Source organism: Rattus norvegicus, chromosome 3 (assembly GCF_021556685.1).
Source record: "Rattus norvegicus strain SHRSP/BbbUtx chromosome 3, alternate assembly SHRSP_T2T, whole genome shotgun sequence".
In the NCBI taxonomy this organism is placed as follows: Eukaryota; Metazoa; Chordata; class Mammalia; order Rodentia; family Muridae; genus Rattus; species Rattus norvegicus.
Window position 1 is genome coordinate 114495917 of NC_141536.1, and position 7081 is coordinate 114502997.

At 49.6% G+C, this 7081-nt stretch overlaps 1 long non-coding RNA gene across 2 annotated transcripts; it reads left to right on the forward strand.

The window, feature by feature from the left end:
• The first annotated feature begins 213 nt into the window (after positions 1-213).
• Positions 214-6279, forward strand: LOC108350458 (uncharacterized). Of its 2 annotated transcripts, none has more exons than XR_015684597.1 (4): positions 214-261; positions 1670-1761; positions 2516-2613; positions 6068-6279. It is a non-coding gene; the product is annotated as an uncharacterized LOC108350458 (long non-coding RNA). The 2 variants fall into 2 exon arrangements; XR_015684596.1 differs by lacking the exon at positions 6068-6279 and adding an exon at positions 2734-3263.
• The last annotated feature ends 802 nt before the right edge of the window (positions 6280-7081 follow it).

The following is a 7081-nucleotide window of genomic DNA, read 5'->3' on the forward strand; positions in this document are numbered from 1 at the left end:
CAACGCCTAGAAATTATTTTAAAAACGGCTAATTACACAAATGGATGGGGGTTGGGGGATGGGACTGGACAGACCCGGATGGCATGACAAAAGTCTCAAAGAATCCTGACCAACTGGAAGGATAGGTTCAAACACACAGCAGTGATAGAGGCCTGAGAAACAGAACGCCCAAACCACAGATTCCTAGATTCTAGATTCTACTGTCTGTGGAGACAGAGTCTATAATGGATTGGCTGACCACGATCCAGAGTCAGTAATGAGGTGAGACACCTAAGACAACTCTGTAATACTAGTCGGCTGAGATGTCATCGGTCAGGCCACAGAGCCAGGGCTGTCCTCCTGTGCAGTTCAATCCTGCAGTTTGAGTGCTCTCCATAGATAACTGTGAGTAGATGTGGCAGGGTATAGGCAGGGTCAAAGGCACTAAGCCTGGAGAGGATGCTTGGACAGGGGCTACCTGAGTGTCAGAGCGAGGGCAGGAAGGATGTAGTTGGTATCTGACCTCACCTGTCTTCTCTCATCCAGCACTCACATCCATTCACATACCTGGCAGCCACCAAGCCTGGGTCACAGCCCCAGTTGGTGAGGACAGGCATGACTCCCAGAAGCCCTTCCCTTCTCTTGTAGCTACTGCCCTCTGCAGGCTGAGATGAGTTTGAAGTTGTTAGGCCCACTTCCCACCCCTGCCAACAGACCATCCAGCATCTACTATAGCAGATATCCCAGATGCATACATATGCGCGCGTGCACACACACACACACACACACACACACACACACACACACACACACACACACACAAATGAGGGTCTTCTTGGGACAGATGTACTTATCTGATGCAGAATTACTGTTCACCTAAATACAAGCATCTCAAAACACAAAGTGTGGGCACATTCCCCTGAGAGGGACAATGTAGTGTGTGAATTGTGCAGCTGTCTGTGCCCCCAAACATTTGGGAGAGAGTGATATAAAAATCTGGAGAGGCTTTAGGGGTTACATGCCTTTACCTAAAGAAATGTCAGCTGTTACAGCTGGGCGTGGTGGTTCCTACAAGTAATCCCAATACAGAGCAGGAAAATCAGAAGTTCAAGGTCACTCTGAGCTACATTGTGAGTTGAGGGCTAGCCTTAGCTACATAAACTATTTCAAAAACAAAACAAAAGAAAAGAAAACAAAGAAATTCTATGCTGTTGGGACCACAGACAGTGGCAAAGGTACTCTTTCCCGCAGGCCCACCTGTCTTTCCTGGGTTATTCCCAGGAAAGCCCTCCACATCCTTAGTTGAGGGGCAGATTCTTTGGGGGTAGGGACTATGGCTGCTCAGCCAGACAGAAAGGATGGGACGAGAGCAGAGAGAAGGCATGGTGGCCATGGAAGGGTTGGAGAGTTCACCAAGCTGCCCATCAGAACTGCCTACTGATGTCAGGATCACCCTCAGAGTCCCCAAATGAGATTCTCCTTGGTCAGGATTCAGGGTTTGGGGAGTTCTGGTGGGATAGAAGGACTGAGAGCTGGGGTACCACAGGCCCTTTTCCCAGGAGCAGCCCTTACCTGAGGGAACAAGGCAACCCTTCTTCCCTCCCCTCTGAGCTTTCCACCGTGTGGAAGGACCGTCAAGACTCTATTCCTACCCTGACCATCCGCACACTGCTCTTTCTATATGCAACAGGCTGGCACCCTTGACCCTACGACTAAGTCATCAGAGCACCAGGTTTCAGGCCCAGTGCCTACAGGTATAGAAGAGAAGAGAAAGCAAGCAAGGTATGGGGTGGGGAAGGGCATTGCAAAGGGTGGGGCAGTGAAACCGCAGGGAAGCCCACTGTGGGTGGCCACAGAAGCACCTTCTTCCACTCCTATCTGGTCTTCTATGGTGGCATCCTGACCTTGGACCTCTCAGCTAGAGAAGTGTGAAGGACACATTTCTGTGTCTAACTCGAGATTGCTTCATGGAGAAAATTGTCCACACATTCTGCAGTCATTGCTGTCACATTCCAGGCTTCGAGGGGCTGAGCTTTCTCCTGATTGAAGGAAATTCCTCTAAACAACCTTCTGAAGGTTGCTCCCAAACCTTTATCCCTTTGGTTAAAACTTGCTCTTAAGGCTGCCCAGAGTCCCAGGCGCTCTGGAAACAGTATATAACAGCTCTATCCTGCCATAGCTCGGAGAGGAGGAGGAGTTTTTGCCATGGGGTGGGGCATGGTGAAACTATCCAATCCATGTCATTTCCAACGTCTCATCTACATGTCACTCCCAGGGTGTCTGTGTGCTGGGCAGCATGTGAGCATCATCGCTGTGTGACCCCACAGGAGACGCCCAAGGGCCGCTGGCTCCCTTGAATACTCTTTTGATTATTATTTGGTTAAGCCCTGTTTAACCTAAAGACCCTTATTATAAGGGCTTCATCCATTCCTGATCGAGATCCTTCATTTTTCCTTAAAGGTTTCACTTTTTACTTTTAATTTAAATTTTAAGGTATTTATTTTCGTTTCAAGTGTATGGTTATTTCTGCCTACAGGCATATCTGTGCACCACACACATGCCTGATGCCCACGGAAGTTACAAGATGACATGGATCTTTTGGAAGTGGAGTTACAGACAGTTGTGAACTGCCATGTGAGTGCTGGAAATTGAGCTCAGAACCTCTCTGGAAGAGCAGCCAGTGCTCTTAACTGCTGAGCCATCTCTCCAGTCCCTCTCCCCGATCCCCTTAAGACAGGATCTCATATATTCCAGGCTGACTTCCAACTTACTTTGTATCAGAGGATGACACTGGATTTCCGCAGCTCCTGCCTCCGCCCTTGAATACTGGGATGCTAGGCATGTACCACCTTGTCCAGTTTTTGACAGCAGTTTTGACGTGCCGGGGATCAAGCCTAGTGCTTCTCAAACACAGGGCAAACACTGCCAACTGAGCCTGGAGCCCCATCTTCAACACCTTCCCACTAGCTACTAGGTTTTAATGCCTGGACTCTGAAGAGAAGGCAGTCAAATAGTAGCAGATTGCTAAGTCTTTCTCCTGTCTTACATCCTGGTAGTAGAAACCCAAACTTGTGTAAACACAAGGGAGTTTTGCTTGGGGCTAGAGTTGACACTTCCATGTGCCTGGTCCTTTGCTTGTCACTCAGGGAGCTGGGTGTGGTGCACTCAAACCCACTCTGTCCAAGCTGGCCTTGACCTCCTATGGCGGGCTTATTCACTACATACCTTTGCCCCCATTAACCACAAGATCCTCAACTTCCCAAGAGTAAAACAGAAGCTCGATCTTGCTGACCTCTGGGGATTGGCCTCCGGCTTTACAGATCTCCAGCTAATTCCACAGACTGAGAAGAAAGCCCCCCCTCTCCCCGTTGTCTGTGTTGAGGTAGGGCAAGGAAGCATGGTCCTCCCAGATGAGGAGGAGCTCAGGGAAACAGGGACAAGTTCTTGGGTCTCACAACCAGGTCCTCCTGGTCCCAATGGCACAGGAGAGTAAACAAAAAGACTGGCTTCAAGGTCAAGTTTTGGGGTGGAAGCTGGGTAGGTGCACAGAGGGGGAGCGTGGTGGGCCTGGCTGCAAGATGGCAGAAGAGGTGGCATCTGGATGTCCAGGAATGCACTTGGGTGAGGAAGGTATGTCCCCAAATGAAGGGGCGGCGGACAGAATCTGGAGAGGAAGAGCATGAGCTGAGCCAAGTCGGGGAGTAAGCTTAGGATATAGTGGCCAGACACACAAATCACTTCCAAATCAGTGCAAGGCGATGGGTGGCCACTCAAGGATGCACAGAAATTTGGCAAAATGGGGTGGCAGCTGCCTGGCACAGCAGGAACTAGATAAGCAGGTGAGTACAGATACCAGAGCCCCAGCATGGGCAAGCCTCAGCAGGTAGCAGGCGGCCTGGAGAGGCTAAGAAGCAAAGGGCAATGCAGAGCCCAAGCAGCAGGGAGAAGGCCTTGGCCCCAGGGCCTGCCGGGAAGCCAGGGCAGAGAAGATCTAGACAGGGATTCTGGAGGCAGAATTTTTGAGCTTTCAGAGTCAGCTGAAGGATTCAGGTTCAACCAAGTCAGTCTCTAATATGGTTCTGAGTGGATGGGTGGGTGTTACACTCCCTGTGGTACTCTGTTCACAGGGGCCTTGCTGGGGTTCCCTTTAGGATTCTTCCTAGCAAAGGAAATCCTCAAGGCTAAGAAGCAGCATCTGCTATACCCTGGTACCTCACCAGGCTGTGCCCTGTCCAGCGGGTCCAGGCCAACCACTGCCTGTTCTGGGGTTCAAGTGTTCAGGTGCTTGCTTGTCTGCATCGTTATGAAAAACAGTCTGCTCCTATGTGAGGACAACATGTCCTACTCAAAGCACTTGAGGCCTACTGTGTCCTCACATTAAAGTTCTGCCCCAGGCACAGTGGTATGATCACAGTGTGTGATCCCAGCACCAAGGGAGGCTGAGGCAGGAGGAGGGTGAGTTCATCCCGAGATACCGAGTGAAGCTGTCTGTGCTGGCTAGTGTTATGTCATCTTGACACAAGCTAACATCAATGTCATTGTCACTGGAGAGGAGGGAGCCTCAGTTGACAAATGCTCCACAAGACTGGGCTGTGGGTGAGCCTGGGGAGCATTTTCTTGATCGGTGATTGATGTGGGAGGGCCCAGCCCATGGTGGGTGGTGCTTCCCCTGGGTTGACCAGAAAACAGGCTAAGCAAGCATGGGGAGAAAGCCAAGAAGCAGCACCCTCCATGACTCCTGCCTGGTTTGAGTCCCCGCCTTGGCTTCCTCACTGAACTGTGACTCTGGATATGTAAGCCAGACAAACCCTTTCCAAGTCGCTTTTCGGTGTTGTTTCGTAACCTTAACTAAGATATTGTCTCAAAAAATCACCGAAAGAGACCCACTAGTAGAATATTTCCACAACACACAGAAGACCTTGGGTTCTATGCCCAGCACCATAAAAAAATTTAATTAACTTTTTAAAAAAATCTCTGGGCTGGGAAGGTGGCTCAGTGAGTAAAAGCACTGGCCACCTGACCCTGAGCAACCTGAATTAGAAACATGGGGTATACATGTAAGTCCAGATGTGGGGACACATCTATAATCCCAGCACTCCTATGGCAACAGTGGAGATGGAGACACGCCCCCAGCATGGAGGAATCAACATGTCAGACGTTAGAGGGATGGAAGGAGAGAACTATCTCCCAAAAGTTGTCCTTTGAGCCACGTGCACAGCCACATTCGCACATATCATAAACGCACATCAATAATAATAGCAATAATAAAACATTTTTTAAATTAATAAAAAATAGTTATCTTCCAAGCATCTGGTGACCACTTGGGTCAAGATAAGTAGTTACAGCTTCTCTTACCGCTGGGTTGAGACTATGGGACTAGTGCTGGAGAGCAAGCTATTGGTAGAAATAAAGAGCACACTCTCAGACTAAAGCATAGCAAAGCAGGAGTGAAGTCCTTATTATCCTGCTACTGTGATGAAATACCTGAGGCTGAGTTCTTAACAAGAGTCGTTTCGTTCGCAGTTTTGGAGGCTAACAGTCTAATCAGCCCATCACTGACTCTGCCAAGGACACGTTGGCTGTGTAACATCATGGCGGATAGAGTCATGGGAAAGATGCTTGTGAGAGTGACCATAGAGTGGATGCGATGGGAAACCCCAGTGGGAAGCAGTTGCTAAGAACCTCCCCTTGAAAAATCTCAATATGCTGCCTGAGAGGAAGGCCACACCAGAAACCAATCTTTCAGTAATGGAGTTTTGGGATACAAATCTCATCCAGACAACAATAAGGGGCCACAGCTCCTTAGTCCTGTGGGGTCCCTAAAGCTGCATGTTATTATAGACTAGCAATGTCTCTGTCAATTGGATCCCTGGGTCTCAGCAGAATTACCCATGCACACCAAACACCCTTACTCCCTGGGAAGGGTGGTAGAGCATGCCATTGACACAGCATGCCGCTTTAATGGGGGTGGTGGTGGGGGTGGGGGTGGGGGTGGGGGTGGGGGTGGGGGTGGGGGTGGGATCCTCTCAAGGACAGTTTGAAGCACAGCAGATACAAGTAAGGCACACTTATCTCTCTGTTCCTCAAGATGCTGCCTGAGAGGAAGGTGCTTTCTTCATGCTAGGAAGAAAGAACACACTTCAAGGAGGAGTCATGGCCCAGAGAATTCTCTACAGATGACTTTGTTGAATTACACACATCCTCCTTTAGCCACACTCCCATCCCCCACTAACAGTCTCTTTCCCACAACTGCCTCACCTTGTTCAATGTTATATCATACAAAACATGTTCTTGTAAAAAATATCTGTGGCTGGGTGATGGTGGTGGTGAATACCTTTAATCCCAGCACTTGGGAGGCAGAGGCAAGAGAATCTCTGTGAGTTCAAGGCCAGCCTGGTCCACAGAAATAGTTCCAGGTCAGCAAGGACTACACAGAGAAACCCAATCCTGAAAAGCCGACCTCCCCACCCCACCCCCCCAAAAAAACCCCAAACAAAAAAACAAGTGTGCATGCCTGAGTGTATAGTGTATGATCGTGTAACACATGCATGCAGGAGCCTTCAGAAGCCAGAAGAGGGCATCAGATCCTCTGGAACTGGAGTTACAAGGCAGTTGTGAGCCCCTCTCTTTGCTATCACCATACAGGTGCTGGGAACTGAACCCAGGTCCTCTGCAGGAGCAGTAAATAAGTACTCCTAACTGCAGAGTCCTACACACCAATTGTGTTGGCTCTTCATTTCCCTTTAAAGGTTCTGGTGTCATGAAACAACGTACATTACATTTGCATGCTTAATTACCATTCACTCATCTGTTAACCTGATTCAAGAGCTAGGACAGCCCGGGAGAAACCTGTGCCTCCCTCCCCTCCATCCGCCGGCATCAACCACTGACCCTGACCCAAGAGAAACATAAATCTGGCTGAGTAAGGCCTGGAGTTCTTGACATCCCCCAGACTCCTGGACTCTTGGTAGAAGGCGCTAGGTTTTTTCACAGGCTGGCAAACCTCCCAGTCCACCACCAGGGGCAGCTACACTGAGGCTGGCCCTGTCTCCAGGACACCCCAGTCTTTGAAGCCTCTTCCCCTGTGCAAGTATATGCTGTC